The sequence below is a fragment of the Acinonyx jubatus genome, chromosome B3 (assembly GCF_027475565.1).
Source record: "Acinonyx jubatus isolate Ajub_Pintada_27869175 chromosome B3, VMU_Ajub_asm_v1.0, whole genome shotgun sequence".
NCBI classification, from domain to species: domain Eukaryota; kingdom Metazoa; phylum Chordata; class Mammalia; order Carnivora; family Felidae; genus Acinonyx; species Acinonyx jubatus.
The window spans coordinates 58,697,736-58,716,349 of NC_069386.1; the positions used below are offsets into that span (position 1 = coordinate 58,697,736).

At 39.0% G+C, this 18,614-nt stretch overlaps 1 protein-coding gene across 7 annotated transcripts in view; it reads left to right on the forward strand.

The window, feature by feature from the left end:
- The first annotated feature begins 297 nt into the window (after positions 1-297).
- Positions 298-18,614, forward strand: part of TP53BP1 (tumor protein p53 binding protein 1) — a 93,381-nt gene continuing 75,064 nt past the window's right edge. For 2 of the 7 annotated variants that reach the window (XR_008299205.1, XR_008299206.1), the window contains exon 1: positions 301-745. The gene's annotated coding sequence lies outside the window, so the exon portion shown is untranslated. Of the gene's footprint in view, positions 746-18,614 lie in introns of all 7 variants that reach the window. The other 5 variants (XM_015064853.3, XM_027067084.2, XM_027067088.2 and 2 more) reach the window with 4 other exon arrangements.

Consider the following 18,614-nt stretch of genomic DNA (forward strand, 5'->3'; position numbering starts at 1 on the left):
AGTTAGGATGTTTCCCGGATAAGTACTGTCTGGCAATTCCGCAGCCTGGCCCAAACTGAGGGGAGCCATATTGTCCCTCCCTGTCTCCCAGTTTATAGCGTTGTCTCCATCTGTGCCGCTGTATTATCATTATCTGGTGTGGTTTTTTTCCCCCTTTTTCTTTTTTCTTTTTTCTTTTCTTTTCTTTTCTTTTCTCTTCTCTTCTTTTCTCTTCTTTCCTTCTTTCTTTCTTTCTTTCTTTCTTTTTTCTTTTCTTTTTTTCTTTCTTTTTCTTTTTCTTTTTTTTTTTGTCACTGCCTGCCAGGGTCCTAGATTCCATCCTCGGTTTACTTGTCCTTATTGCCCCAGGCCCTGGGAATGCTCAGGAAGGCTGCGCAGTACTGGAGGGACAGAATGACCTTCCAGCCCAGAGTCCCTGGTGAGTTGTTATTCCGAAGATAGTGGTTGGCTAGTCTCCATCTCTGCTGAGTGCAGGACTCCAGTGCAATGAGCTCAGACTGCAGCAAGGGGGATTCGAGTAAAACCCAGGAAAGACCTTCCCAACGACAAGTAATGTGACACAGTGAGTTGGGTAACCTTGGGAGACAGTGGCATTATTTCCCCCAGGGAATTCCCAAAACAGAAGGGGCAGTGTTTGAACCGAAGTAGATGCTGACCTGTCCAAAAAACAAATAACAAAAAACCAGGGGATGCGAAAGAGGACTGAAGAGGCTGGCACTGTTTTATGACTGACTAGAACGTTATTGTAAGTATGGTGTGTGCTGTTAAGTCTACTCTCCCCTGTTCTTCAGTGTGTCCCCATCACCTATTCTGTACTCCGGCATCTTCTTTTACCCGAGATTCTGAATCATTCTGTACATGTATGTATCCGATAGAGAACCTGTCTTTCACCATAGGGCTCTAGCAGCACTGTTTTGTTGTTGTTGTTGTTGTTGTTTTCTTTTGGTCTCATTTGCCTTACACTTTCAGGATGGTACAGGGTAGAAAGGAGCACAGTTCCTGACTCTGTTCCACCTCCTCTCTGGAGACCCTGAGGAGGATTGGACAGGGCCTGCATATTAAGTGCCTCACTGCAGTCCTAGTCCTTATCGTGGAGCATGTTTGATAGTAAAATAGCCAGTCCACTCTGCAGTCAATTTGGATATGGTCCTACCCGAAATTAATGTAATATCATATGTCAGTTATATCTCAATTTAAAAGAATGGACATGGCCCTGAAAATCCTTTTTGTAGCAGTGAAGGACAAATATCAGATGGTGGTGGTGCCTCACCCTACATGCCACTAAAACAATATTCTGCTACATCTCTGCCCCGCCATTTGCAAATCTGAATCTGGCAAAGCTTGGAGAGATGTGCAGGCCTACTCTTCTGCAATCAGACAAGAGTGCCACGTGGAGGCAGAAAGCCAGAATAGGCTGTAGGGAGAAGGGGACAGTTTCCATAGCAACTGTAGAGATGAGGCCTTTAACTAGCACAGGGCTTCAGTATAAGGGTCAGCAGTAGTTAACCACACACTCTGCTTTCATCAGGTCTGACAAAGAGGTTAGACAATAGATCTGAATGGTATAGGGAAGGACCACACACTGATCAGATGGTAAGAGCACAAACTCGGGTCTGTGATCTCAGACTGTGCTAGAATTAGGTTTTGTTAATTACAGCTACAATGGCAGACTATGATAATACTACAATTGCACATATAAGCTGGATGAGCATTCAGCGGGCTGTTCTTTAAAAGGCAGAAAATCTCAGAGAAAGATTGACTCCCGGTATCTCTTAAAGACCCCACTCTTTCCTGGGTTAACAGTATCCCAAACATTAGGTGATGATCCCAGTATCGTCGTCATATTATCAGAAAATATTTTCAAGTATCAAATGGCAGACAGCACAATGTGCAAAATGCTGCATAAAGAAAATTATGGAGTTTAGCATTAACATCTAGGTTCCAGAATTTTAAAACTGAATACAGAAAACACTGATGCATGTACGTGAGGCATGGAAAGCTGATTAAAAATATTAAAGACATACATACATGATTTGCAAAGTATATAAAAACCTATTTTGTGTTTAGGAAGAGTGTGCCATGGCAGGAACCTAGTAGTAAAAAGATGTCCTTCAAAGAAAGACCTGTCCAAAGGGATTATTGGGCACCTCTGATACACATGATTATGAGGCACATGCAGTAGTGTGTGGTGGTTTAGAGCCCACTGCAGTGTTTCATTTAACTATTGACCACTGGAATGACCACATATGATCTTTTGGGAACTCCTTGTTTCTTCCACACCCCTGTCATGCAGCATTGGCAGATACAGTGCTTACAACCAATGCTTTTCAAACTATTTGTGATGAAGGACCCTTGAATTGTAGAAGGGGTCACTAGGGATTTACCACTGAAGGCAAGGTTAGAGGAGATGCAAAAGGAAGACGCTATTATAGGCTCTTCCCTTGGATGTGCACTTCAGTGGGCACAAGGCAGAAAACAGTATAAATCTCAAATACTATGAAAGGTAATTGTAGCCTTGGCTAAGTGTAAGCCAGTGAAAGGATTCTCAGACCTTTGCCAGTTCATAATATATAGTGATAAATTAGCAAATAGGTAAGTTATGCACATATTTAACAAGGTAGGAGGGGCATCTCTAAATTTTTTCTGGAAATAATTTTATATTTGGCATTTAAATTTGAATTAAATTTAAAATTTTAGTTGTCCTCACAAGAAAAGCAGAATTTTATTAGAATTAATTGTTCTCATCTTGAATTATGTATTTTTTTTATTTATTTATGTATTTTTTTTTTCAACGTTTATTTATTTTTGCGACAGAGAGAGACAGAGCATGAACGGGGGAGGGGCAGAGAGAGAGGGAGACACAGAATCAATCGGAAACAGGCTCCAGGCTCTGAGCCATCAGCCCAGAGCCTGACGCGGGGCTCGAACTCCCGGACCGCGAGATCGTGACCTGGCTGAAGTCGGACGCCTAACCGACTGCGCCACCCAGGCGCCCCTTGAATTATGTATATATGGGAGAGGAGGGCATCATAAAGTTTTCAATGCTTAGGGATGTCCACAGGAATTAAGCCAGCTCTAATAATTCATTAAAAAAAGGCAATAACTCCTCCCTTACTTCTGGCCTGATGAATGTCATTAGTTTTTCTGAGGATGTGAACAAACTCATTTTTTATTATTTCTTTAAAAAAAAAATTTTTTTAACATTTATTTATTGTTGAGAGACAGAGAGAGACAGACCATGAGCAGGGGAGGGGCAGAAAGAGAGGGAGACACAGAATCTGAAGCAGGCTCCAGGCTCTGAGCTGTCAGCATAGAGCCCGACGTGGGGCTCGAACTCACCAACTGCGAGATCATGACCTGAGCCAAAGTCAGACGCTTAACCAACTGAGCCATCCAGGTGCCCCAAGTTTATTTTATTTCTTTAAAGCTTATTTATTTTTGAGAGAGAGAGAGCAGGACAGGGACAGAGAGAGAGAGAGAGAGAGGGAGAGAGAGAATCCCAAGCAAGCTCCATGCTATAAGCAAAGAGCCTGATGTGAGGCTTGATACCACAAACCGTGAGATCATGACCTGAGCTGAAACCAAGAGTTGGATGCTTAACCAACTGAGCCACCCAGGCGCCCTAGATCTGAGCTCATTTGGCAGCATTCCAGCTTGTTCTGCTGGATTGCATGGTTTTATCAACTAAAATATCCAAAAGGAACTGCATGCAGGTCAGATTCCCATACTGCCCTCAGTTCTGCCTATAAAGCATTCTTTACACAGAGAGAGTCGTGTTTGATTACAGGATTGCTGTGTCAGAGGTTTATCCTTGGCTTTTGGGGAAAATACTATGATCATAATGCATACTGGCAGCCATAGGGTCACCTCTTAGCATGAACAGCTGGTTTATCTGCAGAGGCATTGAGTAAAATAATCTCTAAAAAAGGTCTAGGTAGGGGAGAAATCTGCATTTGTTGCTATGTCTGGCACACAGAGGAGGCCCACAGTAATCATTTGTTGGATAATTTTCCTAAGTATTTGTTCACATTAAGTAACGGGAAAAGCACAGACACTGGGTTTACCCTGTCCCTGCAGAGCATTGCAAAAGGACAATAAAGACATTTACCCTTTTTCCTTCCTCACTCCCCACATTCTTTTATTTAAGAAAGTAATTCCCAAGGGTTGCCTGGGTGGTTCAGTCAATCATCAGACTCCAGCTCATGTCATGATCTCGTGGTTCATGGGTTTGAGCCCCACGTGGGGCTCTGTGCTGACAGCTGGAAGCCTGGAACCTGCTTCAGATTCTGTGTCTCCCCCTCTCTCTGTCTCCTCCCCCATTCCTGCTCTATCTCAGAAAAAAAAAATAAACATCAAAAAAAATTTTTAAAGAAAGTAAGTCCCAAAAGTGAAAAACATTTATAGATACTATTTACCCTTATCCATTCTATTAGCCTGTGAGATGGAAGTTAGTGTTTGGCTGTGGCCTAAGCCTTCTGAGCAAAGCTACCTCTTACTGCAGGGACCTCTAAGGATTTTCTTGTGGTGGTGAAGATGATTGTGGTAAAGGTAGTCTAAATCTAGGTGTGTAAACTTAGTTTTGAGGCCATGCCTTTGTGTGAATCAAATTTTACATCATTTTTTAAAGGTATTTGTAGAATAGAGTTATTTTTCAGGAAGGAATGCTTGGGTTAAAGAAATATTGTTCCCTTTACACTATCACAAAGTCACAAATACCTTTCCCCTTCCTTCTTAGTTCTTTCTTTTTTAAAGACAATTTTTAACGTTTATTTATTTTTGAGAGAGAGAAAGAGACAGAATATAAGCGGACGAGGCACAGAATCTGAAGCAGGCTCCAGGCTCAGAGCTGTCAGCACAGAGTCCGAAGCAGGGCTTGAACTCATGAACCATGAGAACATGACCTCAGCTGAAGTCGCACACTTAACAGACCAAACCACCCAGGTGCCCCCTTCTTAATACTTTCCTGAAGATCCTTCATAATATGCCCTAACTTCCCTTTCTAACATTACTTCCTGCGAATACTTTACATTAACCCTTATTCAGTTAATCTGGGCCACTTGCCTTTCCCTCAGTCATTCTTTTTTTTTTTTTTTTTTTTAAGTATATATCTATTTAGAGAGAGAGAGAGAGAGAGAGAGTATGAGTGGAGGAAAGGAGAAGAGAGAGAGAGAGTCTTAAACAGGTTCCAATTCAGCATGGAGCCTGACATGGGGCTTGATTCCATGACCCTGGGATCATGACCTGAGCTGAAATCAAGAGCTGGACCCTCAACCATCTGAGCCACCCAGGCACCACTCCCTCAGTCATTCTTATACTTTCTGTTCAGGCTGTCTCTTTTTCCTTAGATGCTTTGTTCACCTTAATTCTCATTTAGGAATTTATTTACTTTACCCTTTTGATTTATTTTGTTTGTGAAATAAGGTTCCATTTCATTCCACAAAGGATTTAAGGATTATGACCCAACTCAAACACAGCTGCTTCTATGAAACTGACTTCCCCACTTGCCAACTGTACAAGGTACTTATCCTCTCTGTGCTTTAGTTTCCTTTTCTATAAAGTTGTAATAATTGCATCCCACCTTGTAGTGTTATTTTGAAAATTAAATGGGACAATCTTTTAAATATGCTTACAACAATGTCCAGATTTCATTTACTTATTCATTTAATAATATTTATTGAGCACTTACTGTGTGCCAGCACACCCAGTACACAAAGATTCCTGCTTTTGTGGAGCTTACATTCTAGTGGAGGAGACAGATAAATAATAAAGAGGCAACATATAGTATGTGAGAAAGTGGTAAGTGCTGTGGCAAAAAAGAAGATAGGGTAAGGGTGACTGAGAACACTGGTGGGTGCTCTGGTGTTGGGGAAGAAGAGGGGAGGGACAGCAAAGGTTGATGTTTTATTTTTTATTATTGTAATGTTTATTTTTGAGAGAGGGGGAGAGACAGAGTGTGAGTGGGGAGGGGCAGAGAGCGAGGGAGACACAGAATATCCAAAGCAAGTTCCAGGCTCTGGAGTTATCAGCTCAGAGCTAGACATGGTGCTCAAACTCACAGACCATGAGACCATGACCTGAGCTGAAGTCGGACACTTAACCCAACTGAGCCACCCAGGCACCCCGAAAGGTTGCAGGTTTGAATGGGCTGGTCAGGGTAGGCCTTAGAGAGAATATGAGACCTGAGCAGACTTGAAGGAAGTGAGGAGATAGCCACTTGGGTATCTGGCAGAAGAGTCTCGTAGAAAGAGAGGATGGCCAGTACAGAGTTCCTAAGGTAGCTAATGCCTGGTACATCCAAAGACTAGCTGGAGCCCATTGTGGCTGGAGGGGAGGAGTGAGAGAAAGAATAGGAGATGAGATCAGGGAGATACTAGAGACCAGATCACACAGGAGATTGTAGGTATGTTGGAGTTTGGTTTTTATTCTGAGTGAAATGGGGAACATATGCAAGCTTTTGAACAGAGAGGTGATGTGGTTTGATTTAGATTTTTACAGGATCACTTTGGTCACTGTTGAGAATGGATCATGGAGGATATAAGGAGTGAAGGGGGAAGCCAGTCAGGGATCTTGCAGTAATCTGGGTGAGCAATGATGTAACTCAGATTAGACTGATGTCAGTGGAGATAGTGACAATCAGTGGAATTCTAGATACACAGTATTTTAAAGGTAGGGCCAACCTGATTTTCTGTCTGATCAAATGAAGAATGAAAGAGAAAGAGAATAAATAATGACTCCAAAGATAAACCAAAAACTTAAAAAGAAAAAAAGTTACCCACTGGAGGAGAAAAGAAGTAATTGTGAGGCAGCCAGGGATGGGAAGTAGACTTTTAAAAATTTAACTTATTTTGTAAATTTGACTTTGGAATTATATAAATGTTTTACATACGTATAAATCAAAATTAAGTCAAAATGGCTAATCTGACAAATAACTTGAATCAGAGTATATTTTTTAAATCTACAAATGAATAAAAAAAGACAACCCAATTATAAAGTGAACAATTTAAGTGATTGCCACAAGATGTACAAATGGCTAGTAAGTACAGGAAAAAGCATTCATCCTTAGTCTAGAGAAATGCACATTAAAACCACAGTGCACTATCACTTAACATCCACAAAATAGCAAAAATTAAAAGAGCAATAATACCAAATGTTAGCAAGATTGTGGAACAAATAGAACTCTCATTTACTGCTAATACTGGTATAAAATGTTATGATCACTTTAGAAGAGTATTTGTAAGTTTCTTGTAAAATTAAACAAACACCTATCCTGTGACCTAGTGGTTCCACTCCTGGACATTTTCTCAATAAAAACACATATGTCCACAAAAAGACTTGTGGGGTCTGTTCATGGAAACTTTATTCATAATAGCCAAAAACTGGAAACAACCCAAATGTCCATCAATAGGAGAATGGATAAACAAATTGTGATATCTTCATGCAATATACTACTGCTCAGTGATAAAAAGAAACTACAAATTTATGCAACATAGATGAAAATAAAAAACATCATGCTGAACAAAAGAAACAAAACATAAAAGAATATTATGTTAGTTGGTTTCCTGGGGAACTAACGCCAACACATAATTAGATGTGCAAAGAGATTTGTTGGGGAAGTATATTGGTTATCAATTTGAAACAAATTAACCCCAAACTTGAAAGCTTAAAATAGCAAATATTTATATCTTATAGTGTTTTTTTTTTTTTAACATTTTTTATTTTGAGAGAGAGTGTGTGTGACTGGGGAGTGGCAGAGAGAGAGAGGGAGAGAGAAAATCCCAAGCAGACTCCTTGCTGTGTCTGTGGCCCATGCAGGGCTCAGTCCCATGAACCCCAATATCATGACCTGAGCCAAAATCAAGAGTGGGATGCTTAACTGACTGAGCCACCCACGCACTCCTATCTCACATGGTTTTTAAGGATATGAAACTCAGGAGCAAACGAGTTGAGTTGTTTTGGCTTAGGGTTTCTCATAAGGTTGTAGTCAAGTTGTTGATTGAGTTTACAGTAATCTGAAGGCTTGACTGAGGCTGGATATCTGCTTCCAATGTGGATCACTCACATGGCTATTAGCAGGAAGCCTCAGTTCCTCGCCATGTAGGCCCCTCCATAGGTCTACTTGAGTACCCTCATAACATGGCAGCTGGCTTCTCTCAGAGCATGTGAGCCAAGAGAGAAGAAGGAGGGAGCCACAATGCCTTTTTATGACATAGTGTGGGAGTTACACACCATTATTTCTATCTTATTCTATTTATTAGAAGCACATCACTAAGTCTAGTGACTTCCCTCTTGCAAGGAGGGAAATTAGCTCTACTTTTGAAGGGAGTGTCAATGAATTAGTGGATTTATTTTAAACCACCACAGGAAGGGACTAGGGGAAAGCAAAGAGAGCCTTCAGATCAAGATACAGGTCTGACATCTGTGGAAGGAGAGAAGAAAGGAATAAATCTTTGAATGGAAGAGCTTTGTCCTCCAGCATAATTCCAAGAAGGTTTGGTGAGGCTGATGAAAAACCTTTAAGTCAGAGGGGTGGGCAAAATGGGTGAAGGGGGTCAATTGAATGGTGATCGAAGGTAACTAGGCTTATTGTGGTTATCACTTTGTGATGTATACAAATATCAAATTATTCAAATTATTCAAATTATACACCTGAAACCAATATACATACCCATTTTACCTTAAAAATTGTGAGCAAATCTATTAGTTTAATGTACCCATTAACCTAAGACCTAATGAGTATTAAAATGGGCCTGAAGAATAGATCCTGGCAGGAAAAAAGTTTTCAATAAATTTTTTATCTTAAAAAAAAGTCTTCAAATCAAAGGCACCTGTTGGAGGCATTGTGTGTATCACAGCATTAGGCCTGTTTTTGTAGCCCTGCTGTGTTCTCTCATTGGCTGGCATCAGTCTGTGGAAAGTGTGGCTTTGGTCCAAATGTGGTGATAGATCCAGAGCGGTAGCAGGTAGTGTCATCAGTCAGTTATGCTCCTTGAAACCAGATTTCAGTGGTGCATTTTCATGGTCGCCACCGGTAGTTACTGCATGGATAAGTTTACATGAAATTCCTGAATGCATAAAACTAATCTATAGTGATAGAAAGCAAGTGGTTGCTTGGGGCTGGGGAGGGTGTGAGAACTGATTGCAAGGGAACTTTGGACTGGTGAAAATGTTCTCTATGTGACTGTGATGGTGGCTACACACACACACATACACACACACTTGTTGAACTCATCAAATGCTACATTTAAAATAGGCACATTTTATTGTACATAAATTATATATAAAGTTTACTTTAAAAACACAATGAAATACTCCTTTACAATGAAAATACCAAATGTTAGCGAGATGTGCAGCACCTGAAACTCTCATATGTTTGTTAGTGGGCGTATAAAATTATACAACTATTTTGGAAAACTGTTTGGCAGTTTCTTACAAAGTTAAGCAAATACCTATCCTATGACCCAGCTGTTCCACCCTTAGATATTTTATGCAAGAGAAATGAAAACATATGCTCACAAAATACTTATCTATGAATGTTTATAACTGCTTTATTTATACTGGTCTTAACATAACCCAAGTATTCATCATTAGGAGAACTGATAAACAAAATGTGGAACATATACACAATAGAATACTACTGAGCAATAAAAAAAGAATGAACTACTGGTGCATGCAACATGGGTGAATCTTAAAAGTGTTACTGTTGACTAAAAGAAGCTGAATATAAAAGACTACATACTAAATGATACCACTTACATTAATATTGTTGAACAGGAAAAAAAATCTATGATGGTAGAAATTAGAATATGGTTGCCATGAAAAATTCTCTGGAGTGAAGAAAAAAAAATTTTTTTTTGCTGTTTATTTATTTTGAGAGAGAGAGAGAGAGAATGAGTGGGGGATGAGCAGAGAGTGAGAGGGAGAGAGAATCCCAAGCAGATTCCTCAAGGAGGCTGATTCTGGTGCGGCTCGAATTCAGTAAACCTTGAGATCAACCAAAAGTCGGACGCTTAACCAACTGAGCCACCAAGACACCCCAAGAAAATGTTTTATTTCTTGATTGGTATGTAAGTTTCAGAGATGTATACATTTGTCAAAACTCATGACATTATACAACTAAGAGCTGTATACATTTCATTGTATTTAAACGTTATTTAAATTTAAATGTTATTTAAATTTAAGAGCTTAAATACATTTCATTGTATTTAAATGTTATCCTAACAAAAATATAAAAATAGTCACTAAAAATTAAAAAATGAAATAAATTAACCTCTCTGTATTAAATTGGTAGAATTATTTCAAATGACTCTAAAATACAATAATTTAAGAGTACTTTTTTCAAAAAAATGTTATTGTAAAATACACATAAAATTTACAATTATAGCCAATTTTAAGCATATGGTTCAGTAATATTAAATACATTTATAATGTGGTGCAACCATCACCATCATCCATCTCTATACTTCTTTTTATCTTGTAAAACAAAAACTCTGTACCGATTAAACAATAACTCCCCATTCCTCTTCCCCCCAGATTGTGGCAACCACCATTCTACTTTCTGCCTCTATGATTTTGACTACTCTTAAGTAGCTCATATAAGTGGAATCATACAATATTTGTCTTTTTATGGTTGACTTATTTCACTTAACAAAATGTCTTCAAGATTTGTCCATGTTGTAGCATAGGTCTTAATTGTACATTTTTAATGAGATGTACCCTAAGGAAAAAAGCAACTGCAAAGAAATGTTAAACAGTTTTTGCTAGTCATCTCATTAATAGTAATAGTGGTATTTTTTTCTTTTTTAAATTTTTTTTAATTTAATTTTGTAAAATTTACATCCAAATTAGTTAGCGTATAGTGCAACAATGGTTTCAGGAGTAGATTCCTTAATGCCCCTTACCCCTTTAGCCCATCCCCCCCACCCCTCCAGTAACCCTCTGTTTGTTCTACATATTTATGAGTCTCTTCTGTCTTGTCCCTCTCCCTGTTTTGTTTTGTTTTGTTTTTTAACGTTTTATTTATTTTTGAGAGAGGGAGAGACAGAGCATGAACAGGGGAGGGTCGAGAGAGGGAGACACAGAATCTGAAACAGGCTCCAGGCTCTGAGCTGTCAGCACAGAGCCCGACGCGGGGCTTGAACTCACGGACCGCGAGATCATGACCTGAGCTGAAGTCAGCTGCCCAACCGACTGAGCCACCCAGGTGCCCCTGTTTTTATATTATTTTTGTTTCCCTTCCCTTATGTTCATCTGTTTTGTCTATTAAAGTCCTCATATGAGTGAAGTCATATGATTTTTGTCTTTCTCTGACTGACTAATTTCACTTAGCATAATACCCTACAGTTCCATCCACATAGTTGCAAATGGCAAGATTTCATTCTTTTTGATTGCCGAGTAATACTCCATTGTATTATATACAATAGTGGTATTTTTTGTGTGTGAAATGATTGTATATATACATAGAAAATAGAATAAAGCAAATTATGTTAATGTTATCAACAAGAAAGATGTTCATCATAAGAGAGATACAAATATAAAATCAAGAAACTTGGGTAAAATCCCTGAAATCCTAAACTTAATTGGAAAAAGCAAAAACAATGACCAATCCAATGTTAGCAATAAGCTTTCCAGCCATTCACATTACAGTCTCTAAGTGCCATTTACTACTAAAATGAACCAAGGCTTCTTAGGGAAACAGCTGATTCCAGATCTGGGGCAGGAAATGAACAGGATGAACCTGGAACATCTTATTATAACAGAAAGGAAGGAAGCTATCAAAGACCCCTGCAATCATGTCAAAAGGACTCTGGAGCTAATCTGAAGGAAGTGATGTCCAACAGTCCTAAGATCTAACAATATGCATTTCAAAGTGAACAATAATTGCAATTGATTGAATACACCAAGAGTTAAAAATCCATGAGTTCATAGTGATACTAAAAACAAAAATTTCCTTGGTCATTTTTGGAGTATGCTAAAGAGCCTCATCATTTGGAGAAATATTCTCTATTATATGGAGAACCTTAAATCATTGTTTTGAAAACTAGCAAGTCAAAAGAAAGAATCAAGGATTAATTCTGCCTTTCCTTAGGTAATCAAATATTTGATGAAGAAAAAGTTCTTATTTATGAAAGAATTCCAGCTAATAAATGAATATAGTATGTTAAAATTAGAATATCACTATTTTGGGGTTCCTTGGGTGGCTCAGTTGGTTAAGCATCTGACCTCGGCTCAGGTCATGATCTCATGGTCCGTAGTCCAAGCCCCATGTTGGGCTCTGTGCTGACAGCTCAGAGCCTGGAGCCTGCTTCCGATTCTGTGTCTCCCTCTCTCTGCCCCTCCCCTATTCGTGCTCTGTCTCTGTCTCAAAAATAAATAAACATTAAAAAAAATTATAGAATATCACTATTTTGCAGCTCTTAGTGAAATAATGCAGCTAGGTAATGATTACCAATGACTACTAAACTATCAAGTAAAAAGATAGTGACATTTGGACCTAGTTATCAATTGTAACAAAACAAAAATACATTCAACCAGATGTTACATGTTTCCTGATAAGATGCAATAGGAAGTAAATGATACCACTTATGAAGTATTCTTGCCAAAAAGAAAAAATGAAACATAAATCATAACAAATATATCTAATTGCCCATTTATAGAAAATAAGAAGGGACAAATATGTCAGATGATACCGCAGGGATGCAATAAAAAAAAATCCACACAGTTCTGGAAATTTTATAGAACAAATGACCTAGTTTCATTAACAAATTTATAAATTGCAGGAAATAAAAATGAAAGAGAACTTACAGATTAAAAGATAGCTAAGAAAAGAATCATCCAAAGGCAGTGTGTAAACCATGTTTTGGAATTGTAAAAAAAAAAAAAAAAAGAGAGAGATGGGGGACAATTGAGAAATTTGAACACTACATATTTGATTGCATTAAGAAATTGCTGTCAATTTTCTTTGTATGTGTTGATTTTTTTTATTTTTTAAACTTTTAAAAAATGTTGTATTTGTTTATTCTTTTTTTGAGAGAGAGCATGGGGGAGGGGCAAAGAGAGAGGGAGACAAAGGATTGGAAGCAGGCTCCGCACTGTCAGTGCAGAGCCCCATGTGGGGCTTGAGCCCACAAACCGAACCATGAAATCATGAGCTGAGCTGAAGGCAGACACTTAACTGACTAAGCCACCCAGATGCCCCTGTATGTGTTGATGTTTTCAAAAGATTCTCTATATTTTAGACACAAATACAAGTATTTATGGGTGAAATTATATGATGTCTGGGATTTGCTTAGAAATAATCAGTTGGGAAAGGAGTGGGAATATCAATGGAACAAGTTTGAATATTTGTTGATAATTGTTGAAGTTTACTGATAAGTACATGGGTTATTTTTTTTCCTTTTCCACTAAAATAAGAAAAGAGTGTCTCCAAGCTTTTTGTTATAATCAACAGGAAGGATGAAGTTTTCATCACCTGAGATGGGGAAGGCTGCAAGTGGAGCAGGTTTTGTAGAAAAGATGAGTTAAATTTTAAGCATATTGGATTTGAGGTGTCAGTTGAACATCCAAACAGAGATACTGAATAGGCAGTTAGATACACAAGTTTTGGATTTGGAACAGAGGTCTGGGCTGGAGATATAAAGTTGGGAGTCATTAACATATAGATGACATTTATAGCAATGAGGCCGGATGAGATTAAAAAAAAAAAAAGAGCAAGAGTAAACATAGTAAGTGGTCATTAATATTCATTACATTTATTATTTTTTAAAAAAAATTTAGGGGCGCCTGGGTGGCTCAGTTGGTTAAGCATCCGACTTCAGCTCAGGTCATGATCTCACGGTTTGCAAGTTTGAGCCCCACCTCGGGCTCTGTGCTGATAACTCAGAGCCTGGAGCCTGCTTCAGATTCTGTGTCTCCCTCTCTCTCTGTGCTTCCCCCACTCGCACTCTGTCTCTCTCAAAAATAAATAAACATTTAAAAAATTTTTTTTAATTTTATTTTAGGGAGAGAGAGAGAGAAAGCATGCACGTGAGTGGGGTAGGGGGCAGAGGGAGAGAGAGAGAGAACCTTAAGCAGGCTCCATGTTCAGTGCAGAGCCCAACATGGGGCTTGCTTCCAGATCCTGGGATCATGACCTGAGCCAAAATCAAGAGTTGACGCTCAACTCGTTGAGCTACCCAGGTAGCCAAGTAAATATTTATTTTACACATGATTAAAATTACTTCTTTTGACTTCTTTTTCCTCTGAACTCCTACAGCACTTTTATTGTATCTTGCATTATAGTTATTTGTATACATGCCTTATCCTCTGTATAAATTATAAGTTCCCTGAGTGTGGGAACTATATCTTAATCATCTTTATACATTGCTTTCCTTCCACTACTACCATGGAGCCAGAATGGTGTCTTTCACATAAGTGAATTGAAATTAATAAATGAACTAGTATTTCTGAGAAATTTCTGGTCAGGGCTATGGATATTCTGGCTTCAGGTTCATGAGACTCCCTATGTTGATGTCTTATATTTGAGCAGGGCCAAAGTGTGTTACTGTAGTTCTTGCTAACTAGTTAGCACACTAACTCTGTATTGCCTAGTTCAGCCTTTATTTTTTATTTTTTTATTTTTTTGCAATAACAATGATAAGAGCCAGCATTTATTGGTCACTTGCTGTATACATCAGGCCCTGGTCTAAGAGCTTTGATCTGTTTTGTTCTTCACAACCCTGTGTGCAAGGTCCTTCTCTGCATTTCATAAAATCTGAGGCTCAGAGAGATGATGTCTGAAGAAAGAAAAGAGCTGAAAATTATAGTCGAGAGGTCCCTTGATACTTGTGGAGGGTGCCTACTAAAAGACGTTTTCAAATCCCCATATTTGAGAATGCAACCAACAGCTTGTAAAGTCCCCAGCAATGTGCAATTGTGAAACAAAACTGAAACATTAGTGATCATGGAATAAGTCTGACACAGAAGGATCACCTCTTCATGAGACCTTTTCTCTTCACCTTCATGCCTGTCAGCAGCTCTGGCAGGTGAGACTGTTTTCCAGAAACAAAGTTTTGTTCACTCTACCAGGTGCCTGGGTATGTGGACAGAGCAGAGGACCCCAGAGCTTCTCCTGGTGACTCCCTATGCCCCCACTCCTGGAGCCTGGGGGAGTCAGTTCTAGAATTCTTCAGAAGAGCCATTCTCCACGTGTAACGAAGGAGCTTCTTAGCTCAGGAGCTAAGTCTGGAGCAAAGAGCATCAAACCAGCCATGAGTGGCCTGAGGAGTGACTAGCCTATTTCTTGAATAGGTGGTCTTCACACAGAATAATAGATCAGCCTTTAGGATCCAACCCTATCTAAGATAGCACAGAGAAATAAACCCATGATTATATGGTCAATTAATGTTTGATAAAAGAGGCAAGAATATGCAATGGGAAAAATTCTCCTCAACAAATGGTGTAGGGAAAACTGGAAGGCTACATGCAAAAAAAAAAAAAAAATTGCCATTTTCTGACACCATACACAAAAATAAACTCAAAATAGATTAAGGACCTAAATGTGAGACCTGAAACCATGAAAATCCTAGAAGAGAACACAGGCAGTAATGTCTCTGACATTGACTGTAGCAACAGTTTTCTAGATATATCTTCTGAGGCAAGGGAAACAAAAGCAAAAATAAACTATTGGGACTATATTAAAATAAAAAACTTTTTCACAACAAAGAAACCATCAACAAAACAAAAAGACAACCTACTGAATAGGAGAAGATATTTGCAAATGACCTATCCAATAAAAGGTTAATATCCAGAATATATAAATGATACAGTTCAACACCAAAAAACCCCAAATAATCCAATTTAAAAATGGGCAGAAGACATGAACAGATATTTCTATAAAGAAGGCATACAGTTGGCCAACAGACATATGCAAATGCTCAACATCACTCATCATCAGGAAAATGCAAATCAAAACCACAATGAGATGTCACCTTATACCTGTCAAGATAGCTAAAATATGGGGCGTCTGGGTGGCTCAGTTGGTTAAGTATCAGACTTCAGCTCAGGTCATGATCTCACCGCTCGTGGGTTTGAGCACCACATCGGGCCCTGTGATGACAGCTCAGAGCCTGGAGCTTGCTTCAGATTCTGTGTCTCCTTCTCTCTCTGCCCCTCTCCTGCTCACACTCTGTCTCTTTCTCTCAAAGGAGCGCCTGGGTGGCTCAGTCGGTTAAGTGGCCGACTTCGGCTCAGGTCATGATCTTGCGGTCTGTGAGTTCCAGCCTCGCGTCGGGCTCTGTGCTGACAGCTCAGAGCCTGGAGCCTATTTCGGATTCTGTGTCTCCCTCTCTCTGACCCTCCCCGGTTCATGCTCTGTCTCTCTCTGTCTCAAAAATAAATAAACGTTAAAAAAAATTAAAATAAATAAATAAACGTTAAAAAACAAAGGATGGCTAAAATAAAAAAACACAAGAAACAACAAGTGTTGATGAGGAAGTAGACAAAAAGGAACCCTCATGCAGTGTTGGTGGGAATGCAAACTGGTGCAGCCACTGTAGAAAACAATATGGAGTTTTCTTAAAAAACTAAAAATAGAATTACCATATGATTTAGTAATTCCATTACTAGGAATTTACCTAAAGAATATGAAACACTAATTTGAAAAGATATATACACACCTATGTTTATTGCAACATTATTTGCAATAGCCAAATTATGGGAGCACCCAAGTGTCCATCAATAGATGAATGGATAAAGAAGAAGTGGTATGGGGTGCCTGGGTGGCTCAGTGGGTTAAGCGTCCAACTTCAGCTCAGGTAATGATCTCACGGGTGGTGAGTTCAAGCCCTATGTTGGGCTCTGTGCTGACAGCTCAGAGCCTGGAGCCTGCTTTGGATTCTGTGTCTCTCCCTCCCTCTACTTTCCCCTGCTTGCACTCTGTCTCTCTATATCTCAAAAATAAATAAACATTAAAAAAATTAAAAAAAAAAGACGTGGCATATATGCCCAATGGAATATTACTCAGCCATAAAAACAAATGAAATCTTGCCATTTGCAACAACATAGATCGAGCTAGAGAATTTATTTTTTTTTTAATTTTTTTTTTAATATTTGTTTATTTTTGAGACAGAGACAGAGCGTGAACAGGGGAGGGTCAGAGAGAGAAGGAGGCACAGAATCTGAAACAGGCTCCAGGCTCCGAGCTGTCAGCACAGAGCCCGATGCGGCGCTCGAACTCATGGACTGTGAGATCATGACCTGAGCCAAAGTCGGCCGCTCAGCCGACTGAGCCACCCAGGCGCCCCGAGCTAGAGAGTTTAATGCTAAGTGAAATAAGTCAGAGAAGAACAAATACCATATGAATTTCACTCATATGTGGAATTTAAGAGTCAAAAGAACAAACTAAAAAAGAGAGAAACCTCAAAAACAGATTCTTAGCTATAGAGAACAAACTGAGGTTTACCAGAAGAGAGGTAGATGGGAGGATGGGTGAAATAGGTGAAGGGGATTAAGAGTACGCTTATCTTGATGAGCACTGAGTAATGCATAGAATTGTTGAATCACTGTATTGTACACCTGAAACTATTATAACACTGTATGTTAACCATACTAGAATTAAAATAATTTAAAAAAATACAGAGGAGAGATGACTAAAGTGACCTAGAGTGGAATGAAGGAGAATATGACATAGTAATATGGGGAGTACAATATAAAATTGGCGCTGTGTACATGATTTTATGTATACACACACTTACCTCAGAGGATGAGTAAACATTTCATGGTTCAGCCACATGCATGAGTAGGAACCAGCATGGTGTCCTTTCCCACTGAAGTGTTTTATTTTCTTCTTATATTTCTCAGGCCCAGAACATTCTCCCCATTGAGACTTAAGAGTTCAGGAATAACTGTTTTTGTTTTTTTTTAATGTTTATTTATTTATTTTGAGGAAGAGAATGTAGCATGTGCATGCAAGGTGGGGAGAGGTAGAGAAAGAGGGAGAGAATCCCAAACAGGCTCCACACTCAGCACGGAGCCCTATGCAGGGGCTCAATTCCACAACCATGGGATTAGGACCTGAGCCAAAATCAAGAGTTGGATGCTCAACCGATTGAGCCAGGCACCCCTGTTTTTGTGTTAATCTACAAGATGACTTTTCTCATCTTCTACCATCCTGGTTCTGATTTCTGGCCTTTCTGTTTCCAAAGGCTCTAAGAATATTCCTTTTCTTACTTTCATCCCATTCCTATGTTAGGTGCAGTAAACTTTTCTTGTAGTTTTGCTTAATGTCACCCCTGCTCAGCTCCAGTCTCAGATAATTTGGTACCACTCTCTTTATCCTACCTTTCTTTTCTTTCTTTCTTTCTTTCTTTCTTTCTTTCTTTCTTTCTTTCTTTCTTTCTTTCTTTCTTTCTTTCCTTCCTTCCTTCCTTCCTTCCTTCCTTCCTTCCTTCCTTCCTTCCTTCCTTCCTTCTTTCTTTCTTTCTTTCTTTCTTTCTTTCTTTCTTTCTTTCTTTCTTTCTTTCTTTCTTTCTCTTTCAACTACAAGATCAGGAAGATAACATTGATTCAACACTATTATATAATCTACATACCTTATTCGGATATCATCAGTGCTAATATTAGAGTTCTTTGTAGCAGAA